This window comes from Nomascus leucogenys, chromosome 17 (assembly GCF_006542625.1).
Source record: "Nomascus leucogenys isolate Asia chromosome 17, Asia_NLE_v1, whole genome shotgun sequence".
Taxonomy (NCBI): Eukaryota; Metazoa; Chordata; class Mammalia; order Primates; family Hylobatidae; genus Nomascus; species Nomascus leucogenys.
The window spans coordinates 53,350,249-53,358,430 of record NC_044397.1 but is presented as its reverse complement, the minus strand read 5'-3'; the positions used below and the strand labels follow the sequence as shown (position 1 = coordinate 53,358,430).

Genomic DNA, 8,182 nt, shown 5'->3' with positions numbered 1-8,182 from the left:
GGGCGACATATGTCTCTACAAAAAAATAGAAAAATTAGCTGTGCATGATGGTGCACTCCTGTAGTCCCAGCTACTCAGGAGGCTAAGGTGGGGGGATCATTTGAGCCTAGAAGGCGGAGGTTGCAGTGAGCCATGACTGTGTCACTTCACTCCAGCCTGGGCAGTGGAATGAGACCTTGTCTCAAAAAAGAAAAAGAAAATTCTTGGTGTATCAAAGTTCTTTGAAAAGATAGTAACCGAAATTCAAATTATGGTATAAATTCATGTAAGAGACAGGGATTCAGCCCAAAGGAGTTATGGATTTAGGTTTAGACTGAGAAATCCTGTAATAATGTAACAGTTTGAGGAAAACATTGTTGGTGTATCTTGGTTTCAGACCCCCACCTATCATCTGCTTCCACCAATCACAGAAGCAACACACTGATTTTCAGTAGATGGAGACTCAGAGAGGTGGTAGGACTCGGGACTGGGAGCTCATAGAAAACACACAGTGCCTTCATAAGTTCTTGGTAACTGACCCAATCAAAGTTAGTCGAAAGGACACCAACTAGGGAGGAACTTTGTGCACACCTCAGGCTCTCAGCCAATTACAGAAACAGAAATATTGGGAACAATGTCCACCTCTTCCCCAAGGACACACACCTACAAACTGACAGCAGAAAATGATTAGGATAGACATGAGCAATTTTCCCTGGGGTGGGGCTGGGATGTCTCACAGCTTGCTTCCTCATGTCCACAGGCCATAATCTGAAAACATCACCATTGTAAAACCTAGGACTGGTGCTTGAGGTATTTTTCAGACCTTGCATTCTGACAGACCAGGTTTTGCCACCTGGACTGGTCACTCATGTGGAGAAATAGGATCAACTGGTCTTGTGACCTCTTACCCAGGAAATGACTCAGTGCAAGAGGCCAGCTTTGAGCTCCTGAGGTTTCATCCCCAACTCAGCCAATCAGCATTTTCCACTCCCTAGCCTCTTGCCTACCAAAAAATCCTTGAAAAACTCTAGCCTCTGAGCACTCTGAGGGTGATTTGAGTAATACCCTTCCATCTACTGCTTGGCTAGCCCTGTGCTAATTAAACCCTCTTTCTACTGCAATACCGCTATCTCAGTGAACTAGTTTTATCTGTGAAACAGGTAATATGTACCCACTGGGCCACTACACGTATATGAATAAGTAATGGAAAAGAAATGCATTAACTCCCAGCCACTTTCTAGTGAACTTACTCCTACTAAACATTGAGAGAAATTAAAATATTTTACCTCAAAATATATTTCTTTGACATATTTTGACATAGCTGCCACTTGAGCAGGAGGCAGAAATGGCCCTGCAAAGCTGTCTTTTGAGGGGAAAATTTGCATCTCTAGGGAATCTGCATTAATGCAGTCAGGTCTCCCTCTTTTTATAATTTTTCTGGATCTAGGAGAGATTCAGTCTGACACCTTTAAAAGTCCAAAATGAAACATTTATCCTCTATTACCTCTAAGGAAGGCTTCATCTAAGGAAGGCCTTCATTACAAGGCCACCTTTGCTCCCCAAGCCTCTTCTCCCTTCTCCCATGACCTGTTTTACCAGAATCTAAGCCCCCTTTTTTTGTGACCTCAAAATGGTTTGTAAGATTCTGTAACTCACTGGGAAGTTGGGTCTTAATTCTGAAGGCTCCTGTGTATACACGTTAAATAAATTTGTATGCCTTTTCTTCTGGTAATCAATCTGTTTCATGTCAGTGATTTGTAATGAAACTTTAGGGGACCAAGAGCCTATGACTTTCATCACATCAAGACAAATTGTCTCAATTCCCAATGTTTTAGTCTGTGGAGAGGAAGTTTTGCTTAGCCTGTACATATCATGGTAAGATCGTTCGATTGTATTAATATAACCTAGGTATTAGCTAAGGTCACCCTGTTCTTTGCAATTTAAATCAAATTGGTTCTATTATGCAGTTCCTTTGTGCTTTCTATGTTTCATGGTCATTTCTGACTCTCCTCCATTCCAGTTTCAGCTGACCTCTTAATCTCACTCTTGCTTTATTTCAGTTGGCTGTCAATTCTCTTTACTTTATTATACAGAGAAATTTAGCTCTTCACTTTGTACTTGCATTGTGTCTGCCTTTGTATATCAAAAGACTCTTTAAAGTTTCTGCTAAAACAAAGGCTATGGGTTCTGGGCCTCACTTTTGAGCAGCAAAGAAGGAATGTCAGTAGCTTTGAAATATAAAACTTTCATACTGTTTCCTCACTTTTAAGTCTCTGTAAGTGGAAGAAAACCCTGTTCTGCTGAGAGTTTCAAGGTGTATAGAACTATGCTACCACCAGTATCCCCAAAATCTTAGAAAAGGAAAGGTGCAACAGTTCGTTTTTCTTTAGAAATAATATTTTTGCACATGCAGAAATGATCAATCAATATATGAGTAATGCTTACTAATCAGCATTTACATGCAAATGTAGCAAGATTTTCACCTGAGTTAGTAACAGCACACAGAGTTGGAAATAATATATGTCTGGGTACATCTGATAAATTATTTTTGCAACCCTCTTGCAGAAAGGGCATGTGACCTAGTACTAATAAGCTGGAGGGAACTTAGCAAGGCCTCTTTGTCCAGATTCTTCTTGACTTTTGAGTATACAGTGAGATCCCTGTGGAATGAGGGTCTTAAGATCTACTTCCAGATAAGCTAGATCAGAGAATTCTTTTCATGGCCTTAAAGGAGAAAGCTGACAGAAAGTCAGAGAATTATCTTCTGGTTCTATGGTTTTCTCAGTTTCCTCAGCTTAAAATACTCAGTATGCCCAGGTGCCATATTTTGGAATATTTTGTTCTGAACTCTAAGAAAGGTGAGTAAGCTCTAGAAATCTGCTATACAACATTGCACCTATAGTAAACAATAATGTACTGTTCACTTAAAAATATGTTAAGAGGATAGGCTTCATGTTAAGTGTTCCTGTCATACACACACTGAAAAAGACTTTAGTGTCCATTAAAAGGCAGGTATTATGCAGTTACTACCACCCTAATGCCAACCTCTGTGAGTAATTACGAAACACTAAAAGAGACTTCCTAATTTTCTAGTCTTTCTTCCTTTTTCTGTTTAGTATACAGTTTTACTTTTTAACATAATATATTAAGCATAGCACTGTAAACCAGAAATGTTTTTTTAAAAATCAGAATCTACTTTCGAAGAGTTTATTCAAGCAAAAAGCTGAGAATGTCCATTTGGGACACATGGACTACAGAGAAAGGGATTCCGTGCTAGGAAGTTAAAAGTTACATTCTTGCTTGCAGGCGGAAAAAACAAATGTTACAGGATTGCAATATTTTCTATGCAAGGATGGTTTGAGAGTTAACAGCAAATTAATTAGTTACAGTTTGTTTCCTTTTCCCCATGGCTTCCTCTCCTCTCCTCTCCTCTCCTCTCCTCTCCTCTCCTCACCTCACCTCTCCTCTCCTCTCCTCACCTCTCCTCTCCTTTGCTTCCCTTTCCTTTTCCTTTTCCCTTTCCTTTTTTTTTTTTTTTTGAGATGGAGTCTTTCTCTATTGCCCAGGCTGCAGTGTAGTGGCATAACCTTGGCTCACTGTAACCTCTGCCTCCCAGGTTCAAACGATTCTCCTACCTCAGCCTCCTGAGCAGCTGGGATTACAGGCATGGGTCATCATGCCCAGGTAATTTTTGTATTTTTATTTTTAGTAGAGACAGGGTTTCATCATTTTGGCCAGGCTGGTCTCAAACTCCTGACCTCAAGTGATCCACCTACTTTGGCCTCCCAAAGTTCTGGGATTACAGGCATGAGCCAGCATGCTGGGCCATCTTCTTTCCATTTTCCTTCCCTTTTCCTTTCCCTTTCCTTTCCATTTTCCTTTCCCTTCCCCTTCCCTTTCCTCTTCCCTCCCCCTTTCCCTTTTCCTTCCCCTTCCCTTTCCCTTCCCTTCCCCTTTCCTTTCCCCGTTCCCTTCCCCTTTCCCTTCTCCCTTCCCTTTCCTTCCCCTTCCCTTCCCCTTTCCTTTCCCCGTTCCCTTCCCCTTTCCCTTCTCCCTTCCCTTTCCTTCCCCTTCCCTTCCCCTTTCCCTTCTCCCTTCCCTTCCCCTTTCTCTTCCCCCTTCCGTTCCCTTCTCTTCCCACTTCCCTTCCCTTCCCCCTTTCCTTCCTTCTCCCCTTCCCTTCCCTTCCCAATTCCCTTCCCTTTCCACTTCCCTTCCCTTCCCCCTTTCCTTCTCACTTCCTTTCCCCCTTCCCTTTCCTTCCCCCTTCCCTTCCCCCTTACCTTCTCCCTTCCCTTCCCTTCTCTTCCCTTCCCTTCCCTTCTCCCTTCCCTTCCCTTCCCCTTTCCCTTCCCTTCCCCCTTCCTTCCCTTCCCTTCCCTTCTCCCTTCCCTTCCCTTCCCCTTTCCCTTCCCTTCCCCTTTCCCTTCCCTTCCCCTTTCCCTTCCCTTCCCCCCTCCCTTCCCTTCCCTTCCCTTCCCCTTTCTCTTCCCCTTCCGTTCCCTTCCCCCTTTCCTTCCTTCTCCCCTTCCCTTCCAACTTCCCTTCCCTTTCCACTTCCCTTCCCTTCCCCCTTTCCTTCTCACTTCCTTTCCCCCTTCCCTTTCCTTCCCCCTTCCCTTCCCTTCTCCCTTCCCTTCCCTTCTCCCTTCCCTTCTCCCTTCCCTTCCCTTCTCCCTTCCCTTCCCTTCTCTTCCCTTTCCCTTCCCTTCCCCCTTCCCTTCCCTTCCCTTCCCTTCCCTTCCCTTCCCTTCCCTTCCCTTCCCTTCCCTTTCCCTTCCCTTCCCCTTCCCTTCCCTTCCCTTTCCCTTCCCTTCCCCCTCCCTTCCCTTCCCTTCCCTTCCCCTTTCTCTTCCCCTTCCGTTCCCTTCCCCCTTTCCTTCCTTCTCCCTTCCCTTCCAACTTCCCTTCCCTTTCCACTTCCCTTCCCTTCCCCCTTTCCTTCTCACTTCCTTTCCCCCTTCCCTTTCCTTCCCCTTCCCTTCCCTTCCCTTCTCCCTTCCCTTCCCTTCTCCTCCCTTCTCCCTTCCCTTCCCTTCTCCCTTCCCTTCCCTTCCCTTCTCCCTTCCCTTCCCTTCTCCCTTCCCTTCCCTTCCCCTTTCCCTTCCCTTCCCCCTTCCCTTCCCTTCCCTTCCCTTCTGCCTTCCCTTCCCTTTCCCTTTCCCTTCCCCTTTCCCTTCACTTCCCCTTTCCCTTCCTCTTTCCCTTTCCCTTCCCTTCCCCCTTTCCTTCTTCCTTCCTTTCCCCCTTCCCTTCCCTTCTGCCTTCCCTTCCCTTCCCCCTTCCTTTCCTCCTTCACTTCCTTTCCCTTCTCTTCCTTTTTCTTTCCATTTCTCTTTTACTTTCCTTTTCCTTTTCTTTCTTTTAGTTTCCTTTCCTCTTCTTTTTATTTTTTTTTCACATCAGACAGGTAATGTGCCAACATTGAGGGAGGAACATCTCACACAAGAGCGTGAAAACCCAGTCATCCTGCTTATGAACTACAAAAGGGTCATTTTCTTTTCTTTGCAGGTGATTTTTATTTTCTTTTCAACTTAAAAAGGTGTATCAATATTCCATCTTAAGACAATGTGGTAGCCATGAAGTCTGTGTAAGAAAGGTAAGAGAGGTTCATCTGTAATGACGATCAGCAGTGACGTGAAAAGGGGTCTTCCCTGGTATCCTTGAGTCCTTTACAACATTTAGAAAACAGTGCAGATAAGGAAGAAGACTAACATAATCAGAGAAAAAAGGTTACAGCTGCCTAAGGTATAGCTGCCTGCCATCTCACACAGAATCCATACTTATATTCCTTTAAGGCTGAAAATAATGAGTTCTAATAGCTTAGATTTTTGTCTTTTTGAGATGGAGTCTCACTCTGTTCCCCAGGCTAGAGTGCAGTGGTGCAATCTCAGCTCACTGCAACCTCTGCCTCCCATGTTCAAGGAGCTCTCCTGCCTCAGCCTCCCGAGTAGCTGGGACTACAGGAGCATGACACCATGCCCAGGGAATTTTTGTATTTTTAGTATAGATGGGATTTTGCCATGTTGGCCAGGCTGGTCTTGAACTCCTGACCTCAGGTGATTCAATTGCCTCAGCCTCCCACAGTGCTGAAATTACAGGCATAAGCCACTGTGCCTGGCTACAGCTTAGATTTTGAATAACTTATTTCCACAGTGTTTTTGGACATGTTTTTAGAACACTACCCCACATTTAAAAGAAACTCATGACATTGTATAAAACAATTAGAACCATAATATTGTTTTGCAGAATGAGAATTGATATTCATTGAAATAACTTAATATTATGACCATGTAGTAAGTAACTCCAGACCTGAGATTAAACACTTCGGGATAGGAAGACAGAGAGCAATGTGACTAATTATATGTTGAATAAATCATATTAGGATAGAAAGTGTAACTCTATTTTTTTCTAAAAAGAAATAATCTTTAAGCAAGATTTTATGCCCCAATACATCCAAAAATTCTCATGAAAAATAAACTTAGGTGTTTTATTTTCCAGATTACAAAATTCATATTGAATAAATCATCTTTTAGAAACCTTGCACAAAATAGAAAAATAAGAATAATAATGAAATAATAGAATTGCTAATATTCAGAAAGAATTTAGTCTTTTTAAGAGACTGGGGGGTAGTGTTAGACACTATCCTAAGTTTTATGTATATTAACTCACTACTCACAACACTTCCATTAGTGAGGCGCTATTATCCTGCTTTCGTGAAGGTGGAAACTGAGGCACAGGAGGCAGGTGATGTGGCTCCCGAGTCAGAGCTCCTGAATTCAAAATCCTATGGCCCTTCCACAAAGACCTTCATGAACGTGTTTAAAATTAGAGTAAAATTGTCATCCAATGAAAGACTTGTTTTCTCAGAGGACAAAATGTAAAAGGTAGAATGACAGAGTGATGATTTGTTAAGGGAGTTGCTGATATTCTTATCCTGTACGTTTTAGGGAAGGAGAACACCACCAGCTACCCAGTGAGTTACTTTATTTTGCATTGAGTTTCTAGTCAAGCCTTGGTGGCTGTTTGCTGACGGGGGCTTTCAGGCTAAAGTCATTTTGATACTTTCTTCTTCTTGCATGATAAGCACACTTTTATTACTAAGATAGAAAGTAATGACAGTTTTTCTCTCCTGGAAATCTTTCAATGAATTTACTTCACTTGAAATTTCAAATACTTGAATTATGTTTTTTAAACTGAGTTAGTCTCTCATATATAAAAACAAAACAAATAGAAAGCAAAACTATGATCTCAATTTCATTATGATTTTGGCATGAATTTGGTTTACAATAGTTGTATTCCTTTTAAGTGAAAAGTATGGCATCAAATAAAAATCATGCCTTGCCTTTCTGGACATAAATAAATTAAAAGTGAGCTAAAACTGCTGAAATATCCATTAAAAATAAAGGTACTCCTTTTCTTGGGAAAATCAAAACATTATTTTTTTTCTTTCAACTAAGTAAGAAAGACACTCCAATGAATTTATTTTAAAAAGCTTATTTTCAATATGAAACACTTTTTGTTAAAAATAATAATATAGTGATTTAAGTCGATTTTGCTATTAGTATTCAAGGTCAAAAATATTAGCAGAACTGCAAAGAAGGAAGATTTAACTTACGTGTCAAAAATATAAACTTTACCATGGAAAGTTGCTTATTATGAATTAATTTGAAATGTTAAGATATGAAGCATATGTTTAGTGGTGCTTAACATCAAAAACTTGCTGGCAATCTGTTCATGTGAATTGTCTGTTCAAGACTTTGGGGTGATTAAACATGCTTAATGAGCAATGAATTTCAGGGAGCTTATGTTAAGCATTAAAAGTGCACCAGTCAAGAGATCTAATTGACGAGACATGGAAACATTTGGTCAGAAGTTCAATACAGAGATGGATTCATTTTCAACTCAGTTTGATATCTTCAGTTCTGCTCTTCCATCTGGGGGATTCTGGAGAATATGTCTATGTATCTCTGCACTAAAAAATTTCTGTTGTGGCCATGTTGAAAGGAAAATTGACTAGGAGAGTTAATTAATTTCTATGTACAAAATGACAGGCATTAAAAGAAACTGGTTCCTTTTTCTTCATTGAAAACTCTCAACTTACCTCTCATTGACAATAGCTTTATTTAAAGCATGTTATTTTGGATCTTCCACAATGCATTTTGAACATAAAACTTAAATTCAAATGAAAAAGTATGTACAA

At 41.3% G+C, this 8,182-nt stretch overlaps 1 pseudogene; it reads right to left on the bottom strand.

Annotated features, from left to right (window-relative positions):
* Positions 1-5,379: 5,379 nt before the first annotated feature.
* On the bottom strand, positions 5,380-5,471 carry LOC115831082 (annotated as a pseudogene).
* Positions 5,472-8,182: the final 2,711 nt, after the last annotated feature.